Source organism: Equus caballus, chromosome 18, assembly GCF_041296265.1.
Source record: "Equus caballus isolate H_3958 breed thoroughbred chromosome 18, TB-T2T, whole genome shotgun sequence".
Taxonomy (NCBI): Eukaryota; Metazoa; Chordata; class Mammalia; order Perissodactyla; family Equidae; genus Equus; species Equus caballus.
Window position 1 is genome coordinate 10,832,391 of NC_091701.1, and position 22,349 is coordinate 10,854,739.

A 22,349-nucleotide genomic window follows, 5' to 3' on the forward strand; every position below is an offset into this window, starting at 1 on the left:
AATTCTGGAGGAAGATGATTTCCAACCAAGATTTATGCATCTAGCCAAACTGTCAATCAATTATCCCCAAACTGAACTCCCATATGCAGTTTCCAAGGAAGCTACTGGCATACACGTTAAACAACGAAGGGAGTGAACCAAGAAGGAAGATGGCTTAGGATCTAAGAAACAAGGAACCAGCAACGTAGGAGAGAAGTGAAGGGAAATCTCAGGATGATGAAGAGAAATTGCAGGACTTCTCCTATGCACACAGCCAGGACATCAGCTGGCCCGGGGGAGCACGAGGACAGGGGGCTTCAAGAAAAAAATAGGACAGCTCGGTTACCAGATGTGTTTGAATATATTGCTAGAAGCTAGGCATGTTTGTGGGAAGAATGAGTGATTTTACCAATTAAATGAAAACCTGAGGTGATTACTAACTCCAGGGAAAACAAAAAACCTGTAGAAGACAGCAACTATACCCCTAATACAGTATTTGGTTTAGCTGCGAATAATATATTTGTAGAGAGAATAATGTAAAAACTGAGTATTGATTAAAAACTGCGCTAGAACCATATTGGAAGGAAAAGTGGGTTTGTGTGTGGGGTCTGGTGGAGCAGCAGCAATTTTCCACAGAACGAAGCCAGTGAATAATATCTAAGAAAATAATGGTAAAGAATGATATTTAGAAACATGAAAGAAAATGCCAGAAGGAACAGCTAAAAGGGTGGAAAGTAGTTGCCTCTGAGGAGGGGGCTGGGGGTGAGGGAGAGACAGGACTGCTGCCTTCATTATCGGCTTCATGGTACCATTTGACTTTTAAATTTTTCTGCATAAATACTTTTATAAAAATATATATTTAATTTTAAAACTTCTGTATGTGTGTTACCTAAAGTCACCATTTGTACCACCTCTGCTCTCAGCAAAATGAGCTGAACAAAATTTGGGCAGACCAAGATGTCATTCCCAGCTCTGCAAATTACTAGCTGTGTGACCCTAGGCAAGTGGCTCAGTCTCTCTGAGCCTCCATTTTTTCCATCTAGAAAGTTGAGATAATTACCAGTACCTACATCATAGAGCTACTGAGACGGAACAATGAGATCATACTGGGCCTGGCACATAGAAGCATCCAATAAAAGGTGTCTGCTGTCACGGTTGTTGTCTCAATTTCGCTGCCTTCAATTCCTAGGTGATTAACTGTGGGCAACTCATTTAACTTCTGTGAGGCTCATCTTTAAAACTGGAATGAAATATTTGGAGCCTCTTGAGGAGATCAACGGGACAATGAGTATAGAGTTCTTGGCACCCAATGTTTCTAATCCTCAGATTTCTCCTTTTTAAAATGAGAAAATCCCTTCAGGGTTTTTGAGAATGAAATGAGATGACACAGCTAACATCTCTAGCACAGTGCCAAAGACACAGTCATCTACTCAAAAAAGTCAGCTATGCTTAAGACTAACATCTTTTTTATCATAAAAGTACTGCTTAAACTTACACGGTGCTGTATGTCAATTATAAATCAATAAAACTGAAAAAAAAAGTCACAAAAATAATACATGCTGACTATTCAGAATTTGGAAAATTTAGAAAAGTTTAAAAACAAAAATGACCAGTAACTTCCCTATTTCCTGATGATGTTCTTTCCACCTGTTTCCTATATTTATTGTATCAGTCAATATGGGGCAGCTTGGGCTGCAAGGAAAGCCATGCAGAAGTCTCAGGGGTTTCACAGCACAAAGGTTTGTTTCTGCTCCTACCCAGGTCACTGGAGTCTGGGGGACTCTCAGGGGTGCCCTCCCCACTGCGGTGGCCCTTGCCATCTTCCGGGCGCTGCAGATCAGCCACCTCCGAAGGCTGCTGAGGCAGGAGAGTGGGCTGGGGAGGGGAGCGCCAGCAATTAAATACGGCACCGGAAGTGACGCATTACGTCCGTCACATTTCATTAGCCAAAGCAAGTCACGTAGCCAAGCCTGTTCTCGGGAGAGGAGGAAGTGAATCCTCCAGCCGCCTGAAAGTGGCGGGAGTCTGATGTAGGTGAAGAGTGATCATGCCCGGCACACGCTGCACAACTGAGATCACATCGTGTATAGGGGTGCGGCTGTTGCTTTTGTCTCTTACTATTACATCATGAAATAGCCTGAAAACGTGGTGAACAGGCAGATTTAATAGAAGGGTTTAGTGGCACGGTGACATGATTTCCCTCTTCCTTTTTCTCTTCCTCCTCTTGTTCTTCTAACGTAGGGAACTGTGTGCAGGTAGCGGAGGTCCAGGGCCCAGGTCGTTGCATGCCATCGCTCCGAAACGCCTCCCCTCCCCCTCCAGGCCGACACGGGACAGGCAGGTCCTGTCGTTCCTTCTTGGGAGAGCTTGGCAGTTCCGTGGTGTTGTTCCCTCCAGAAGTAACACGTCTGGAAGTGAGGCCATGAGAACCTGCTGAACAACTGCCGGCTTCACAACTGCACATGTGGGGTGCGGCTGCACGCGGCTCTGCTGGGGCCGCCTTGCGCAGACAGTCAGCCGGTGGTGTGAACGTGCAGTGTTAAAAGTGACACCAGAGTGGTGGAGGCGTCACCGTCAGCTGTTGCATGAGATGACACCCGGCCTGCAGGGTTGGGTGAGAGCTCAGGAGCCGCAGCCCCTCCTTGCCTGGGTCCCAAGATCCCGGCACCGGCGGGAAGGGGTCCAGGAAGAAGCGAGCACGTCCCAGGCATGCAAAGTACGGGAAACGGGAGTGGGGATGGCAAGGAACGTGTCAAGGTCGAGAGGCTGAGAGCTGGAAGGGAAGGGAGGCGGGCAGGAAGCTCCACTCTGCCAAGGGTCGTTCAGTTCCGTTTCCTCCAGCAAACTTTTGCCAGGTGCCTGTTCTGGTTACGCAGACAGAACAGTTGTGATTTTCACAAAAGAAGTTAAAGACGACGTCTAAGGTTTAGAATCCAATTGTGCAAATGCTACTGCACACTTGAAACAATTCGAGAGGAGCGTAAGGCACGCTCTTGTCTGGTGTTGGGCTGTGTGCGCAGAGGGCGGGGTTTAGATGGCTTTGACAAGGGCACAGAAATGTCCTGAAGGGCTCCTTCCATCTCAGCTGCGACCACCCACGGAAGGTCCAGAGAGGAGAGGAGGGACGAGGAAACCAGGAGCAGAGAAAGGAACAAGGAGAAGGAGGAGAGGGTATTTAATCCTCCCCTCATGTCAATCCATTTTACAGATGGAGAAAAAACTGAGACCCAGAGGGCCTACCCAGCTTCCCCTGGAGGCAGAGCTGCAACTGGAACTAAGATCGTCCAGCCGGGTGCATTCTGCAGGAAGACCTGTCTGCATTTCTCTCACAGGCTAGGGATGTAGGTGTAAGAGCTGACCTGTGTCCAGCATCAGCTGGGGGCGGGACCATGATTCAGTGTAAAGTAAAACTCAAGAACATTCACTCCCTTGGGTGCAAAATAAAACATCGCCTCGAGCTTTACAGTTTACAAAACACTCTCCTGTTATTTATCTCATTTTCTCCTCACAACAACCCTGTGACAAACACATTGTTACTACCCTTTTTCAGTTTAGGAAACTGAGGCACAGAGAGAGACTGCTCTGCGTTCATAGAGCTCGTTAGGGATAGGATGGAGCCCAGGTGGGCTGATCCCACTTCCAGGCATTCTTCTATCCCACAAGCGATCCAAATATCGGCTCACTTGCTTGTTCTATCCCGTTTCTTCTTCCGAAGTGACACGCCCTCCACAATCCCAGCCTGGAGCTGACTGGACCAGGAGTGGATTTAGAGGGAGCCGCCCATTGGCTGGCCATCAGCCAATCAGATCCTTCTGGAGAGCAGGCCTGAGTCTGCACAGGGAGGCCCTGAGAGCTGGGGAATTGAGGGTGGATATTGGGGGGACTTCAGCGTGAAGTCTGCATATGCCTGTTTCTGCGGTCCTCAAAGCTGCTTTCATTTCTCCCTTAGCACCCCACCCCCCACACCCCCACACACCCTGGAATCTGAGTCTGGGAGCCCTAATAACTTTACCCTTTCTCTGCTCAAGGTTGGTAGGGACTCCTGTTCCATGCAAGTCAGGTAGCCCAAGGCACCAACAAAAGCAATTCTGCAGAATCCAGGGAGCCCAGGTTCAGCTGCTGAGCCCCAGCAAGGCATCTTCCTCCCTTTGAGAGGGTAGCTTATGCACCCTCTGGAGCTGCAAGGGCAAGAGCCCGGGCCCCCACCCGGTTGGCGCTGAGAACTGTAGCCACATTCTCAGCACACCTGGCCACGCAGCTGCCGCTTCCTCGCAGCCTCGCTGTACTCACCGGCAGGAGCTTGAACTACTTGTTTTAACAAGTCTCGCAAGCCTCCTTCCAGGTTGTACATTCGAGAAACGTTTGTTGAGTGCCTATCTGTGCCAGGCACCGTTCCACAAGCTCACATTTTAGGTTCACCCCCAACTCTGACCTGGGACAGGTTGTCCTGTTAGCCTCGCTGCTTGGCCGTGGAGGTGGGCCTCTCTTAGGTTCGAGTTTTCACTTCCTCACATGCGCTTCCAACTCTTCCCCTGGCTTTGCTGTCCTTGTAGATGATGGTTAAATGCCATCATCTCCATCTAATTCCTGGGAAGCTGGGTTTTGGCTCATCTCTCTGCTGGTCTTTGCATGTGTCCCAGCCCTACAAGCATAACCCAGACTTCTGCTAGATTGGGCCACACCAAATAGGGTCATGCAGAATTAGCTGTGCGCCCACCTTTGAGATGCTGCTGGAAGAGCAACGGTCCTGGGAGCCTAAGGCCATTTTCACAACCTACAGATATTCTCATCTGCCCCATCCTAACCACCTTCCCATCTGTATCCCATCCCTCCTTCAAGCTCTCCCCTTTCCTTCACCACCAAATAACCTCAAAGTGTGGTCTCCAAGGCCACCTCCATCTCCACCCATTCTCTCAGCAGTCCCAGGTCTGCCCACCCCCCCGCACCTGCTTCATACTCCACCCCAGGCAGCATCTCCTGCCCTCCCACACCCCTCCCCTTCCCCACAGTGACCTTCCCTTCCTGCCCCTCGGTTTCCCTCCCAGCCTCAGTGTTACCCCGATCCTTCCCCTCCCCTGACCACATCTTAGCCCTCCCTGGAAGCACATCATGACCCAGTTTACAGATGAGAAACGGAGGCTCAGAGAATATGAGGAAGCTGGCTGCGGTCATGCAGCTGGGAAGCGACAGAGCAGAGATTTGCCCCGAGTCCGGCTGCGGACCCACCACAGGCTTCACCCCTGCACAGCCTGTCGAACCCACCAGACATGAGCAGCCATCCAGTGAAATCCCGTCGGGGCCCTGGTGCTCTGCTCACAGCACCTCCCTGTGGCCTTTGTGTCCCACTGGGCCACACATCTTGAAGATATTTCTCCATCCAATTTAAACTCAGATGTCATCTGTCACCTCCGCATTTCTGTCATGATGAGTAAGGCTGCCCATCCCCTCATTTCTTTAGAAGCCATTTGTGGTTCCTCTCTGTGAACGGCCTGTTGCTATTTGCTCGTTTTCCCTGGGGTTGCTGATTTTCCTCTGACTGTAGGAGTGATTTAGCATTTAAGGAAACTCACCCTTTGCCATATGTGTTGCAAATATTTTTCCAGTTTTTTTCATAGTGAGATTTTAATATAATATGCAGTCGAATTTTCAATATTTATTTTTTGGCTTGACATTTACTGTCAATCCCATCGGCCTCCTTCTACAGTACTCTTCCAGGCTTTTCGGGTGCAAGGTCTCCCCTCACCCTGCCCCAAGCCACATACACAGGCTGTTGGGGGTTGTCTGTACTCGGTTTTGCCAGCCTTCCTATTAACATTACCTTCAGCTTCCTCAGAAACAGGGTGAAACCTACATGTTAGCCCCTCCCCCTGAGGATGCTGTGGTGAAGTGGCAGCAACCCAGAGCAGGTGGCCCATCGTGGTCCATCTGCCCAGGGCAGTCTGGGGGCAGAGCAGCAGGAGGCCTTAGGACGCCCACTGGTGGGAAAGGACTCTTCAGCTGGGTGGGTGAGTGCAGGCTGCGGCAGGCGAGCAGGAGGAACTTGGAGGGGTCTGGAGACTGGATAGATCTATTCCAGGAGGAGAGCAGAGGGCATTCCAGATGGGAGCAAGGGTAAGAACAAAAGTGCAAGAGGATGGCCTGTGTGGAGGATAGTAAGCCTCCTGCCTTGGCCGAGACAGGTTCCTATGAGAGATGAGCGGGCAGAGGGCAGGCTGGGGACATCGGGGTCACCGGGCCCACACCAGGAGCAATAGCGGTGCTCACAGCTGCAGGAGCAGCGCTATGCTGCCTCCCACAGCGCGGGGCAGGCTCTGGGGTCCCCGGGGTCGGGGCGCAGGGAAGGGCGGGGGCGGGTTCTTAGAGCGGTCTGGTGATGCCCTAATTAAGCCGCGGGTACATTTCCCAGCGCAACTGTCACCCGCGCGCTGTGCAAGCCAGGAATGAATATTCCCAAAGCGCCAACAGAAGGAAGTTCTTCATAAAAACGGAGCCCGAGGGCGTGAAGGGAAAACAAGCCCTGTTCACACGCAGGCAGCGCATCCGCTCGGCACAGCCCCGAGGGGCGAAAGCGCGCCCGGCGTGACACCGTCGCGGGCGTCGCGAACCCCCAGCGCGCGCAGACGCTGAGCCCCGGCGCTGGAGGCTCTTTTTCCTGCCGATCCCGGGCCCCCTGCGACACCCCGGGGCTCTCGACTCCTCTAGGGCCCAGAGCGCAGGGCGCCCCCCCAGGCCCCCCGTGGGGACCACGCGGCAGACACGCCCAGCGGCTCGCCGAGCCTCCCCTTGCTGCGGGGCATCCTTGCTCTCCGCGGGGTCAGGGGGCTCCCAGCCTGGGCCGCAAACGCCCTCTCCCTGTGTCTCCGTGACCCGGGACCTGGAGCGCGGCTCTGCTTCCTTCTCTGGTGCTCTGTTTCCTCCTCTGAAACGTGGGGTCAGTAACAACCGCTCCTGGCTGGTTGTGAGGATTGAAAGAGACGCACGTGTGTTACTGGCTGCTGTCATGGCTCCGTAAATGAGACATCAGGGGGGTGGAGAGCAGAAAAGAGGTTTTAAAAGGAATTTCTCTTTTTCCTGCTCCGAGGAGTTTGCTTTCTGCTGCTTTCTCCACGTGCTGCAGTGGCTGCAGGAAGGCTCTCCAGCAAGAGGTCATCATGGGCAGCCTCTGTCTAACCCCCTCCAGGGCTCCCAGCACCCACAAAGCAGTGGTCAACCTAAGATAACGAAGGTCCTCTGACTGGGCCAGTCAATATCCTGGGCTCCAGCTTCTCGGGAGCACCTGCACCCCAGCCAGGTCCAGATCGAGTGATTCCAGGACCAGCCATGTTGCTTTGCCGACCCCCCACCACACACACACCACCCCGGGTGACCCTGCAGAGGCTTTAGCACATGGCCTGGGCTTGATCCCAACTGGATGGGCCCAAGAGCACTGGGCCCCTTGCCGGTCTGCATTGTTATTACTCTGCCTCCAACTCACCCCCTCCAGTTCAGTGTCATCTCTCTGTTTACCTGCCAGTCTCTAGTCTTGATTGGCAGCTCCTGGGGCAGGTGCCCAGCCTCCTTCCTTCTGCTTCTCCAGCATCTAACACAGTGCCCGGCACACAGAGGTTCCCAGCAACTTTAACTGGCAGTGCTAATGGCAGCCGGATGGTGTGGGTGAGCAGCCCCACAGGAGCCTCTCTCCACAAGTCGCCAACACCTAGGAAGCCTAAAGCTCCAGCGTTGGTCAGTTCTTAGGGCATAGCTCACTGCAAATGAAAAACTGGGCCCTTTGCTAAAAAGTTAAGAATTTCAAGATGGTGACAACAGAGCATTAAACCAAGCACAGAACCCTTCTGGGCACGGAGCCCTTCCAAGCGCCTGACCCTGTGTTGCTCCCAGGTCACACCCCTGTGAAGCAGCCCCAAGCGTGGGTCACCTATTAGAGCGGTACTTTCTGCTGCTGTGCATGTAATGTGGTCATGCTCGGCTGAAGAGCACATTTTCCCTTGTTGGGAAACAGCTTCTGAAAATCCTGGAATCAGAGGGCAAGGCTGTGGCCATTCTTCCAGACAGCCCAGCAAAGCTCCGATTAAAAACAAGAACAAGACTGTAAGGAGGGTCTCCTTCAGGTGACTCACCAGCTTCTCAGTGCCTGCCCTGCCCTTTGTCCTGCCGATCAGGTCTTTCTTCGTTTCTGGGTTCTGTGACTATTTGTTGAGCACTTGCTGCCTGCTGTCTGCGGGATAGAGCAGGGACTAGTGTGGATAAAGCCCCTGCCCTCCGAGGGCCCACACTGTAGCGGGGGAGACACATGATAAATATAAATAAGGAGACAAATACATAGTATAATGTCAGGGAGTGCTGAGTGCTGTCCGGCCAAAACAAAATAAAAAATGGCAGATTAAGGGGATAAAGAGCAGGATGGTTGTAATGGTAGGTAGAGTGGTCAGGGAAGGCCTCCCTGAGGAGGTGTCTTTTGAGTGAAGACCTGGATGAAGTGAAGGGAAAACCATGCCCAGGTCTGTGGGTAGGGTATTCCAAACAGGGAGAAGAGCAAGTGCAAAGGCCCTGAGGCAGGAATATGACTGGCAAGAGCAGCAGGGGGCAGACAGGGGTGGTGTGGGAGCAGACAAGATCAGAGAGGTCACAGGGAGCCAGAGCAGGCAGGGGCTTGTGGGCTCCCTGAGGAGTTTGGATCTGATACCAATTGGCCAGAGGGCAAGAAGTCATTAGTGTAATTGACAGCAGGCTGTCATTCACCTTCCCAGAAGTGACTCCTGACCTGCTTTACCTGACATGCTGAGCTTGTGTGTGTCAGCAGCGCCTCTCAGGAGCCAGCACATAAGAGGGTGCTGGGTTCAGGTCTCTCTTCTGCAGTTACTGCTTTGGGACTTGGGTCCCCTGCTTACATCTCGGAGTCCCAGACTCCTTCACTGCACCCTGCTGACGCGTTAGGAGAGCTCAGGATGGACAGCACCCCGCAGGCAGCCTGGCATGCAGTGGGCGCGCCGAGCCCCTTGAGAAGCCTTGGCTACAGTGATCACCCCTTTTACCTCTTCCAGAGTGTTCACTGTTGGCTTTAGTCACGGCATCTCCAGAAGTCCATTCCCCACCCTCTTGGAAAACATAGTGTTTCGTTAGGTGCATTGTCCTCAAGTGTCCTTCCTGAGGGGGTTAAGGAGGGGAAGCGAGTGTTTGCTCTACACCAACCTCCTGCCTGGCACCTACTACACGCGGTTCCGTTTCATCCCCTGGCGAGCCCAGGTGTGGCCACTATTATCCCGTTTCATGGGCAAGGCCGCCGAGGCTCAGAGGGGCTCAGGGATGTAGTGACACAGCTAGTAAGCAGCAGGCCTGTGGTCAGCCAGGGGCCGGTTGGCTGCTCCTTTATGGTTTTCCTGGGAAGGAAACCCAAGGGCCAATGGTTATGGGCTCACCTGGGCTCTAGGACCCCATGGTGGGGTCTGAATCCTGCCTGTACTTCTTCCAGGGAAGTTACTGGGACTCCTGTTTAACTGCTATGTGCCTCAGTTTCCCCATCTGTACAGTTGGGGGAATAACAGTCCCTACCCTGTAGGGTTCTGGTGAGAAAGAAATGAGACAACCCATGCATCCGCTTGGGACAGTCCCTGCCAGCCACAAAGCAAGTGCTCAAATAATCTTAACTCTCATTTTATTGGAAAGTTGTAACCCAGCATTTTCTTAGTAGTGCTTTCTGAATCAGGCCCTCCAAACCGACCCTTCCCCACGCTGCCCCAAAGGCAGCGAACTGATGAAAGCTCAGCTGCAGGATTCCCCTGTGGTGGCCGCAGCAGTGTAACCCACCCCACACGCTCTTCTGCACTGGGCCCTTGCACTGGAGGTGATGTTGAATTCCCCTCCCTCTTGGATCCAGGGCCAGAAGTGATGCTGACTGAGTTCTGGGCCTGTGTCAGAAAAGGCCACCCAGCTTCCCTGCTTCTCTTGGGTTGTTCCCTCTGGTGAAGCCAGCTGCCACAGAAGAAGCCCAAGTACCGGTCACCCTGGAGAGACCCTGAGTAGGTGCCCAGAGGTGCCAGGATGCCAGAAAAGTTGTGTTGGGCCCTCTGGCCCAGCCCACCCATAGTGGATGCCATGCAGAGCCCCACTGGAGCTCCCCACCGGGGGCCTCCTTGAAGCCAGCAGGGGCTTGCCGTCTCCACCGCGGTACAGAGGGCCAGGGGTCAGCTGAGCTTGGCTGCTAGGCAGGGCCGGGGATGCCCCGGCCTGCTCCAGGGGCTCCAACCACTCACAAAGGGTTTGACCTGAACAGAGGGGAGATCCCACCCAGTGCTGCCCGTTGGGATGACCCTGGGGCAGGCCCCAGCCTGAGGCTCCTGTGCACACCTCTTTCCAGCTCCGAGTTTAGTGACATCACAGTGGCTTGATATTGGCCATGGGGGGGGGGGGCGGTCTCTACACCACAAAAGCTGGCCAACACGACAAGTCAGGCTTACCCTACCCATCTCCAGAACTGCTCACCACCGGGCATGCCTCTCTCCTGGAGGAGCTCCCAGTCTCCTTCAGGGAGACAGACCTCCTGTGACCGCATCCTCCACAGACCCAGGTCCTCAATGCTGCGGGCGGGGTGCTCTCCTGCTGCTCTGACCGTTAACATAAGTCCAGGCCTCTGTGCTGCCTTCTCACAGAGGCCCAGGGGAGCAGCATTCCCCTCATTTCCTAGGTGGGCAAATTGAGGCCACTGAAGGCCAAAGGCCTTGCTGAAGTCTGTGCAGCTTGTCCGGTGCAGAGGCAAGAGTCAGTCTCAGGTCTAGTGGGCTGCGGGGGCCTTGGAAATCCTATGTCTGGGCCTCGCGTTCAGGCTGCAGAAGCCCAGGGCGCAGAAGGAACTTGCCTGCAGGCCCACAGTAAGTTAGGGATGGAGCCAGGGCAGGAATTGAGAACCCCTGACCCCCAGCCGGGGCCCCCCTGCAAGCCTTCCCTGCCCCGGGATCCCTTCCATGGCCACACTCATCTCTGACAGAGGCCCTGGTTCCTGGAGTACAGCCCACAAACCCCTCGCTGGTGGCTGGTTTGTACCAGTTCAGATAAAGGCGTCACCCCCCTCTGTCCCTGACCCCAGAGTCCCAGCTTTGAGACCAGCCCAGCCACACTTTGCCTGGCCATGGTGCTTCTGCCCTTTGTATTCTGCTTATCTCCTTGCAGGGTCAATATTTGCTATTTAAATGAATGCTATTTGCCTGTGGTTGAGGCTTGCATTTTGCCCTGTATTTTGGGTCCAGGAAGGGAGAATCTGGGATCAGTGAGGTAGTATGGCACTCCCGGCAGCCACTGGGACCACAGAGTGGCCTGGGGCACAGAGAAAATCTGCCTGGGAGCCTCCCTACCTCTCCTTTTCCACCGTGTCATCCACGTGGGTATCCATACACATACTCTTACTCATGTTCACAGCTATTCATTCAAAAAACCGCTTTCCTGAATGCCAGCGTCAGCCAGGCACTGCCAGGTCTGAAAAGCAACAGGTACAGTGCAGGTACTATTCCTCAGTACAGTGTGTGGCAAAGACTGCCAACACTCCCACCAAAACTCATGCCCCCATCTCCAGGGCCCTGTGCGAGATGACAGCTCCCAGCCTCCACTGCAGCTAGATGTGGTCAAGCGATGAGTTTTGCCAGTGGAACGTCAGCAAAAGAGACAAATGCCACTTCCCAGGCCTGTCGCAAAACCATCTCTCCCATTACTTCTCTTCTCCATCTTCCAGCTGGGATCAGAAGACCCAGTGGAAGGGCTGGCCCTGTGGCCAACTCGTTAAAGTTCCATGCACTCTGCTTTGGCAGCCCCGGTTCGCAGGTTTGGATCCCAGGTGCGGATGTAATCCACTCATCAGCCATGCTGTGGAGGCGACCCACATACAAAGGAGAGGAAGAATGGTATGGATGTTAACTCAGGGCCAATCTTCCTCACTCACACACACACGAAAAGAAGATCCAGGGGAGAACTCCAAGGCTTTGCCAGCCAAGATGGCAGCCACTAGCTACATGTGGCTATTTAAAATGAAATTAAGTAAAATTAAAACTTCACTTCCTCAGGCCCTAGCCACATTTCAAATGTTCACAAGCCACATGTACACAGACATCTCAGAAGGCCTCAAAGTGGGTGCTGCTCCAAGGCCCCAGGGTCCTGAACCATCACGTGGAGGGACGCCCACCAGCCAGGAATATCCATGTTGCACTATGTGTGGGAGAGAAATAATACTAAATTCAGATTGTGGAGAAGTGTTTGTTATTTACTCCAGCATATCCTCTGGCCGGGGGGAGCTGTCCATTTGGTGGAGGGGAGCAGACCATAAACAGCCAATCCAGTGCCAGGCAGGATGCTGAGATAGAGGGCACGAGGCTGCAAGAGCCTGAACCTGGAGACAAGGAGGGAAGGTCAGAGGAGGCCAGGGAGGGAGAGAGGACGTAGGCCCAGGCCTGAAGGTCCAACGGGAGTGGGTCCGGCACAGCAAGAATTGCTAGGCGTCTTGCTGTGTCTCTCCCTTGCTTCCTGAAGCCCACCTCTCCCTCCTGCCTGGGCACCGGGGTCTCCTGCTCGCTTCCTTCTCTGGGACAGACATGGGAAGCATCAGCCCCGTCCTCCCTGAGTCCATACCGCCCCGACTCTCAGTGCCTGTGGTTGGGGAGCGGATTTCACTGGTAAGGGAGAGGCGTGTCTGGGGCCCAGTCATCTCCTGGGCACCGAGGTTGTGGGAGCTGAGGCAGGCCAGTGAGATGCAGCAGCCGCGGGACCTGGAGGGTGAGGAAGGTCTCTCCCTGGGGTTTCTCAGCAGGGGGGAGGTAAGCATGGAGCTGGGGCAGTCACCTTTCTCACCACCTGGGGAGAGCCTGCTGGCAACAGAAAGCAATGTGAAGGAAAACAGAGCCAAGAAATGGAGAGAGACTGCCCCGCCGGACACTGCGTGCCCTACAGCAGGTAGCCCGGGGCCTCGAGGTTAAGTGGGTTCCTGATGCCCATTTAGACTTGAGTAAGTTTGGTTGAGAGCTGTGACTAAAACATCTTCCTTTCATCAAGGTGCCTTCTCAGGGAGAGCTCTGATAAACTCATGTGGTGCTGCCAGCTCACCCAGGATACCCCCCTGGAAAGGCAAGCATGACGAGAGCCTTCAGATAAGCCATGTCATAAGCAGCTGTCAGTCTGGGTCGTTGAGCGGGTGTTATTTTCAGGGCGGGAGCTCTATCGTATCTGCACATGGATGAGAGATGGGTACAGGCCATTCTGCATCCTCAGCCAGCCCATGGATCGTTAGCAGAAGGGAAAGAAGGGCCAGACCCCAAAGAGGGAGTGGGGCAGACAGAAAACACAGAGACAGAGTCACAATTCCCTACAAAAGCCTCTGAAGACAAGGGGCCCTTCCATCGTCCCTCAGTTTCTGGCCAGGGTGGGGACAGCTGGCCTGTAGTGAGGGATGCCTCCTTCACCCCCAGGCCTCCCAGGGCCCAGAGCTACTGCCCTGGGTCTGAGGTCCTTCCCTGAGGGCAGACTGAGCTCCCCCTGCCCCAGGCCCAGGCGGGCCACTAACTCATGGGAAATCTTGAGCAGGTAGTCGCCCATCTCAGGGTCTCAAGCTCTGAGATTTTTTTATTTGTTTGGTTTTGTATGTTTTTAGCTACTTGACTTGTCAAGATAACGGAAGCAAACAGATTACGCATTCAAGATAGAAGGACTTAGAGTTTAATAAAGGGACTATCTACAAAGTGAAGGCCATGGCGTAGGTCACCATGAGGGATCCTTCCTCACCTCTAGGCCTAAAGGGACGAGGGTGTAAGGAACATTACAGATCCCAGCAAGAGAGCTGAGTGGAGAGAGCTCCCCGACAGCAGTGGACTCAGCCAGATTGTGGCAACTCCACGGGGCGGGAGCCCCTCCCTCCTGCCAGGGCACCCACGGCTTAGCAGTGGCTACTGCGAGCCAAGGCCCTCTGCTAGGTGCTCTACAAACGTCCTCCCGTTTCACCCGCACGCCAGCCTGAGAGCTCAGAGGGCGCACCGACCGGCCCAGGTTATTTCTAGACAGTCCTGCCAAGTTTACTGCAAATGCTCTCCCTCCCAACAGCAGAGCTCTTTCAGAGCCAATCAGACTCCAAGCTTCCGGAGGCTCCAGAGACTGTTGAAATTCCTCAGCGTGGTTTCAGGGTCGTCACACAGGGCTCAGAGCCCTTGGTTCCTTCTCTCTGAGGTCCACCCGCAGGTTGACTCAAACGACCACAGTACGCAAGCAAACACCGGCCAGGAGAGGATCGAAGCAGGAGCCGGGTTTGGAGGTCGCTGTCCTGAGATGCTCCCTGGAAGGGGCGTGTGGCAGGTCAGCAGCCTGGCACGGCAGGAGTCTGGCCCCACACAGCCTGGGGAGCCAGGGGAGCCTGGTGCACGATGAACTTGGGCTGCCGGACCCGGGGGTAGCTGGTCCCAAGACTGTGGCAAGGAGGCCCCAACAGGGTGCCTCGTCCAGTGGGTCAGGGCCAGAAGGGGCCTGGGAGCACTTGGTCCAGTCCTGCAGGTGCAGATAGAGACCCTAGGGTGTCTGAGTGGCAGGCCCGGCTCGCTAGCAGTCATCCCAGGACTCCGTCATGGGGAGAACACATCTAATGACCACTAGACAAAAGCTCTGAAGCCAGATGCCTGGTTTCCATCCCACTTCCAGTCCCAAGTGACTTCTCAGTGCCTCTGTTTCTCACCTGTAAAATGGGGGTATAGCAACATCTGCCTGACACTCTAAGCGAGCTCATAACTAGAAGATTCTTAGGGCAGTCTTGCCATATGGAGGCCTCATGTATTCCAGACATTATCATTAGTGAAGGGCCCTGGCCTGGCCCTATGACCCACCCCATCTCACTCAAGCCTCCAACAATTCTGAGTCTGCCTGGTCCCAAAGCCTGTGCTCAAAGCCGCTGCCCCAGCTGCCTTCCTCCTGGGAGCCCACGCCACGCTCAGGTCTGTGTGACACAGTCATCCATTTTCCAGCATGGTCTTTGCTGTAAAATTGTTGGCTGTTTTCTTTGGAGAGACAATCTGATGCAGTGGAAGGAATCTCCATTTTCTCATCTGAAAAATCTACTTGTTATGAAAAAAAAATACATTGGTGTCTGTGAATGTGCTGGATACCATCCTGGGCACAAAAATGTCCAGTTTTCCTTCCTTCCCTGTGGGACCTGCAGAAGCCCAGGACAGCTGTGGCTCCCTAATATACACTCTTGGGCGATGCTGATTAAAAACACACGTTCCTGGGCCCGGCCCGGGGTTACAGAGTCAGGTTGTCTGGGGCTGGGACCTTGCAATCTGCATTGTATTCCAACACTTCAGATATCTTTGTGCTGCCAGGCCAGGGTGTGTTAACCAAGGGGGCTTTGGGGATGTCTGTGGCTGGGTCTGGAGAGTGGTGTCTGTAGGGCACAGTGACAAAGCCAGTCTTGGACTTGCACAGCCCTGGTCTGAACCTGGGCTCGGCCGTGCACTGGCTGGATGACCTTGGGCAAGTCTCCTCACCTCCTTGAGCCTGTCTTTCCTCCTCCACCAAATGCAGGTAGAAATCCCTACCTTGCAGGGGAGTTCATTGTGCGAATTAAAATGAAACAATGTGCACAGCGTCTGGCACGGAGTCCACCTCAGCGCCCCATGCTTTGGCTCCCCCTGCAATGCTGGTGGGGAATGAGAAGAAACGATTTCCCCAAAGGTGGACTCTCAGCCCAGGTGCGCGGGCCTGCTGGCAATGGAGAGGTTAACGACGACTATGTCCCAGGACAATACGTGGCCGGTGGTGGAAACGCTGAAGTGTGATGATGGGGCTGACAGGGGCTATTTTCAGAGCCCAACCACACGGAGTAATAGGATTGGAGTGGAGGCAAGCGTGACCAGAGCCGATGTTCTCAGCTACCGAGGCAACGGCCAGCCGGCTGCGCTAAACAAAACACTCCGCGGGTTTATCCTGACCTTGGTGCGAGCCACCCTCGCCAGCAGCAAGAAAAGATCGCTTTTGATTTCCTAACTGTGGTGCACTTCGGGCCCACTGCTCCCACACCCTTTAGCTCCAGCCTGATGTCCATGGTATAATGGGGAAACTGAGGCAGGAGGGGCCAAGCAAGCAAGTCATTGTAGGGTGGGACGTGAGCTCAGATGTCTGACTCCAGCCATAGGCAGGGGCTTCTTCGTCCTTCCATGAAAACCCCTTCTTGGGAGAGGATTCCTTCGTGCCCTGCACATCTGGGGACAGCCCCCAGCCGCCTGGGCGTCGCCACACCCCCCGCAGCTTGCTCTGAGGGCGAAGGCAGGGCACATTCCTGTTCTCAGGGCCCATGTGGTCTAGCTGGGCGTTCAGACCTGCTCAAGAGGGAGCAAGGCAAGGGCATCTTGATGTGTGCCCAGCAGTAAGGGGTAGGGGGCACCTCTTGAGGCCCCTAGTCTACATCAGGAGTTTAATCTCTTAATCTTCATACCTTTGTGACACAGGCATTCTTGTTCCCATGTCACAGGTGCTTGGCCACTCACTAAGGGGCAGCCCTCCTTTGCCCTCTGGTCCAGATGCCAGCAACTCCTCAGGCTCCGATGGAGCCACTCCACTCACTCCTGTGTTGGCCCTGTACCTTTACCAGGACCTCCCCCAGGGCAGATACACATATGTAACGGAATAATGCATCCAGAAAAGTGGGGCATATGTGTTTTTTCTTCATTTCCTTATATATTACCTTCCTGCTAGCCTGGCACAGGCACCCAGTTCCTCGAGGAGGATCAGGGTTGAAGAAGACACAGAGAGAACGTGAGCACGAAGCCAGACGAGGCTCTCTAAGCCCCATCACGAGCGTTTCGAAAGCCAGGCTTTGCTGCAGGAGAAAAGGTTTTCTAAGTTCTGCACATGGTCCTTTTAATCACGTGCAACGCTGGAGATCTGAGCCAGGAGGTTTGCTCTAAGCTGGTATAGGGTAGAGAGAACACAGAAGGAGACAAGAAAGTGACCTGGAGCCGGACAAGAGGGACATCAGGCTGAAGATGCTGCCAGGTTCCACAGGACCCAATGCCATTGGCAGCCCAGGCTGGACCCCAGGAGAGTGCAAGAGAGAAACTCCAGAGGTCAAAGAGGAGGATGCCCCCCTTCCCCTGTCCCCTGTGCTTCTGGAACCCAGACCCAACCTCCACAACATGGACTGCCCCCCAGGGTAGAAATGGCAGGGACACAAGTTTAGGAAGTGTAACAGGGACCTGGACTAGAACCCTCAGGCTCCTAGACTCCTGGCTGTGTGGAAGGGAACCAGAAAGGAGCCGAGAGTGGCTGGGGAACTTGCCAAGCCATCAGCCCTATAGCCAAGAAGGGCAGAGCAGCCAGCCACGCCAGGGCTTGTCGGGGAGTCACAGCTAGCCCTCGGGGCAGCAGGGCCCAGAGCAATGCCCTGCATGGCTTAGGTGCCGTGAACAGACCATGGGACCCCTGGCCACAGGACTGCAGGACATGTTGCAAGCAGGATGGCCCATCTCCTGCACCCTGAGGGGCCAGCAGGCCTTGGAGGCACAGCCACCTCCTCTGTAGCCTAGCAAAGAGGGGGAGAGAGGAGTGTCCTCTTGAGAGCAGTGACAGCCCTGCAGCCTCTCTGACCTTTGAAAAGTCAGGTACATAGCTAAAAGGCAGAATGAACTTGAACTAGGAAGCATAACTCTCACTTGCCTGGCAAGATAAGGTCAGGTGAGGTGTTTGTGCGTGTGCGTGTGTGTGTGCGGGAGCACGCATCCAGTTGGGGACTGTGTCCACTTGGAGCCCCAGCTCCAGCTGGTGCTGGCCCCCAGCAGCCCTCATGAGGGCTGTGTGGCAAGTTCCACCAGCAGCTGGGCCCAAGTTCACCCCACAGCTATTTCCAAGGGCAGGTTTGCTGAGCAAATGAAGAGTGTAAATACGATTGCAGGGGGATTGTTTAAGGCTTTGGGCAAACAAAGTTCCCCAGCCCCCAGGGCTCGCCTGGACGCAACTATCACAGGCAAACAGAGGATGCGCTCATTTATCCGTTCCCAGAAGCCTCCCTTCTCGGGACCCCTGCCCCTCCCCCTCGTCCTCCGCCGCGGTCACCAGTTCACCTTGAGCGCGCTGCGGCATGGAAAGGCCTGCCCTCTGTAGTCCCCGCCCCCCCACGGTGAAGGCGAATTAATGAGGTGTCCATGTGACCCATCCGCCTCGTGTTTAATATGCTGCAGAGGTCAGAGTCTCGGAAGAGCTGCCCGTGTCATCCCGGCTTGATCAGAGGGGGAAGAAATGGCTGATGTGGGATTTTATGTTTCTATTAATACCTGAGCACAAACGCGTTGTGTCTCAGCCTCGTCCTGCCCCGCTGCCCAGGAAGCTGCTCCTCCGCCCTCCCCCAGCCCGGAACCTGGCCCCGAGGGTCCTCCAGCCAAGCCTGGGGTTCTACGCGCAGACCTGGCCCTGCCCACTGAGGCAGAGCTGAGAGGACAGGTCACAAAACCAGCATTTTAATTGGCATTCCTGATGATGCTTCTGCTGGATGCTGGAGCTGAGGGACCCCTAGCCCAGTTCAGTGTCTGACATTTAGATTCAGTGAATGAATGTTGACTGAATACATAGAAGAAGGAATGACCCAGCCCACCAGTCTTGCTAAGTGGGGTCTGGTGCCAGCTCCACCACTGAGCAGCTGGACGACCTTGAACCAGGCCCTGCACCTTCCCTCACACGTGGAGTGGGTTTGGGGGAGGATTTAGTGAGATAGTCCGCTTTAAAGACTTGCAAAGTGCCTGACACAAGAGCACGAGAGTAGGAGTGAGAGAGAAGAGATATGAGAACAGCTTTACTGAGGTATAATTCACATACAATAAAATTCGCCTATGTGAGATGTGCAATGTACTGATTGCAATATGTTTTATGACATGCGGTTGAATTAGTCATGGTGGCATTGGTATTAATTTCCCTTCCCTCTCCCCAGGTTGTCCTAGGTGGGACCTGTGGGAGCCAGGCTCCCTCTTGCCACAGTTTGAACACTCTTCTTTACAGGACAGCCAGTGTGAAGCCCGAGTGCCGGCCTCTCCTTGTCCTAGCCAGGTCCCTCATTCGCACCCTGGCATCTTGCCCCCTACCTGCACTAGAAGGAGCACAGCAGTTAGCCAGGCACAGCGCCAGGCTATGGGTCATCATGCCCCTCAGATGGCTCACGGGCTAAGGGGGCAATTGCAGGGCTCCCTCCAGCTCCGGCTCTCCAGCCATCTGCCCTCACCTGGGCCTCAGGGTGAGCAGGGAGTGTCCCTCCTTTTCACCGCAGCCCCTTCGTGTGGCATCTGGGCTGCACAGGCAAGTCCTCTGACTTGCTTCAGAGGCGGGAGAAGTAGGAGGGGGTGCCGGGGCATTAGGGCCACCCAGCTGCCCAGCACTCCTCCTGGCAGGCCAACCTGGGCTATTTTTACTTCAAGATGTCCTTCAGCAGCTAAAGACGTCTCCTCTTCCCTCCTTTCCTTGGGCCCTAATCTCAGAGCTGACCATGCTCACGAGTCTGGACCCGGCATTTGCCTGCCTACTCCTCTGTACCTGTATGTGTGCCAGAGGCACGAGACCCTGTGTGTGTGTGCAGGGATGTGCGCACGTGTGTATATGGCATGTGTCTGCAGGACTCTATATGCGTGTGCAGCATGCAGATGGAAGGTGTGTGTACGTGCATGTGGCTGCAGGACTCTGTGCAGCATGCATGGGATGCATGCATGTATATGTGTGCGTGCATCTGAATGTGCAAGAGTACAAGTATGCAAAACATCTCTGTAATAGAGTGTGATTTGCAGTGTGCATGCAGGCATGTGTCCAAATACATGAGCTTATGCACGTGGACGTGCAAGGGTGTGTGTGCAAAAGGATTCCATTTATACAAATTCTTCAGTGACGCCAGGTGAGTAACTATAGCAGTCAGACCAGTGTTCAGGATTGTAGACTGCCAGGGGGCCCAATTATGTCAGTGGAACAGGCAGCTCCTGCCTATAGGGCTTCCCTGTGCCCTCTGTTTCCCTGTTCCTCATGCATATTAATAAGTCTATTGAGTCCTAATCAGACACCAGATTAAGTGCTTTGCTGCACTATCTCATCTAATCATAAGAACCTTAGGGTGCAATATCACCCCATTTTACAGACGAGGGGTCCAAGGCTCTGAGAGTAATGCTTGAAGTAGCAGAGCCAGATCTGACTGGTTCCGAATCTTTGCTTTGTGTGACTCCATGTTGTCTGCTCACGATGGTTGAAAATACACAGACACACACGCACACCGCACATTTTCATAGCTTAATCCCGGTGCCAGTGGTCTGTGAAAAGATCTGGAGTGGAGTCTTTGCTGGGGCGGTGGTGGAAGGAGAAGGGGCGTGGCCTTGAGGGCAGATACTCAACTCAAAAAGTTTGCCCCAAGAGCTGGGCAGGCAGGTGAGCATTAGGGCTCTGCGGAGCATCCTGCTGAGGCTACCCGCGATGAGAGTGGGCAGACTGCCTCCCTTCATCCACAGGACAAGCTAGGCCTCTGTTTTGAGGGCCCCAATCTAGCCCTGAACCCTTGGCAAGAGAATACCCCCCCCCCCGACCGTGGGAGCTAGAATGAGAAGGCTCCCCTTGCCCTCGCCTGCTCTCCCCCAGACTTGGGGAGACCTTGTTGTGCCCTGTTATACCCTGTCATCCAGACCCCAGCAGCCACAGGGAGGGAGGGAGAGGGGGACTCCACTGGAGAGCCCCCTGGAATATAAACAGCTGTGCTTTGTGTCTGTTGAACCAAAGAGATTTCTCAAGCCGCTAAACCATCCTCTTGCCTGTTGGCCATAATGTGAATTAGCCCTAGAGATGGTGGGGACTATAAGCCAGTCTGCAGAGCCCCTTGGCGAGATCTCAGGCCGTCCCTGTCATAAATCAGTGCGTGGGGAGGCCGGTGCCCAGGCCCCCATGTGGCATGATCAGAATGGGCCAGGGCAGGAGCTTCCTCTGCAGGAAGGGGGCTTTCTGCCCACTCTAGATGAGGAGCGTGCCTCACTCAGGAAAGTCGATGCAGACCGAGGGGTAGGGCTTAAGGCCCTCTTGTTCCCCCACCTCTTGCTGCCTCTCTGTGTTCTGCTGCTGGGAGACATGGCTCTCCATCATCAGGAGGTCCTGGAGAAGGGCCTCAAAGGGCCCTTGCTGCTTCTGCAGCTCAGTGATGGACTCCAGGCTTCTCTGCCTCCCAGCCTGCTCCCAGTCCCCTCCCTCCTCCGCGGTACCTCAGGGCTGCAGCTCTGAGTCAGTATGGCTGGGCAGGCGCTCCACACCCTTGCAAGGGGCTTGGATGGGGCTCGGGGACCTGGGGCTCTGGCCTTGGTTCTATCACCAAGCAGCTGGTGACCTTGAGCAATGACTTCACTGCTCCAACCCCTCCCAACCCCCAACCCTGGGTACCTTGGCTACACACCCATTCGTCTAGGTGAAAATGACCACCAACTTCACGCTTCAGGGCTCACCAGCCCAGCTCCATCTCTCATTCGGAAACCCTCCAGCCTCTGCCTTCAAGACTGAGCAGGGAGAGGTCATGGGTCTAACCCTGGTCTGCTCTCCCCAGCAGGGCAGTCCGGGTCCTCTGGGCAGCGGACACTGAGACAAAGTGAGGAGTGGGAGAGGGTTATCGGGGTGAGGGGGCCCGTGAAAGATGAAAGGCGCAGGGAGCAGGACTGGACAGGAGGGCGTCAGCCCCACATGCAGACTGACAGCTTCAGCCAGGTCTGCGGGAGCCCCAGAGCACAGACTGCCCCTGGAGGAGTCCATGGGAGAGCCAGGCCCTAGTCACTGCCCCCCAACTCAAGCCCTGGCTGGGGCTACCCCGAAAGTGGAGGTGGATCCTGAAGGTGCTGCACTGAGGCTGGGGGGATGGGGAGCTCCTGTGCTCCCACAGCTGAAGGCAGGTTCTCTCTTGAAAGGAGACGGGAGAGGCACCTCCATGGCTGTCACTCCAGCCGTGGGACCCCCGGCATGTGACGAACAGGTCTGAGCTCGGTCTCCTAGTCACAGATGAGGAGCAGGCCTCCCTCCTGCATTGTTGGAAGTGGCACTTACCAGGCCTGGAGCACAGTGCCTGCCACATGGAGGTGGTGGGTAGTGGTCCCTAAGTCATTGCCGTGGTTCTTATCATTGTTGGAGTGCTTTCTCCCCTGATTGTTGAGATTTAAGTCCTGGAGAAAAGCTTTCACTCCTGCTTTGTCTCCCCCTGGGCTGTTGGCTGGGTTGTGCGGTGCTCTCACCAACAACTCCTACTGTGAGGAGGCTGGAGAAGGCGGTTTCCATGGCCTGCTCTCTGTCTCCATCCTCAGGAGCCAGCCTTGTGTGATGGAAAATCATTCTGGATCTGTGGTGTTATGAGACCCCCAAAATTCATATGTCGA

The 22,349-nt window shown here is 54.7% G+C and overlaps 1 long non-coding RNA gene across 1 annotated transcript; it reads left to right on the top strand.

Annotated features, from left to right (window-relative positions):
* Positions 1–2,156: 2,156 nt before the first annotated feature.
* On the top strand, positions 2,157–3,454 carry LOC111768829 (uncharacterized). The gene is made up of 2 exons (XR_002801412.2): positions 2,157–2,695; positions 3,188–3,454. It is a non-coding gene; the product is annotated as an uncharacterized lncRNA (long non-coding RNA).
* The last annotated feature ends 18,895 nt before the right edge of the window (positions 3,455–22,349 follow it).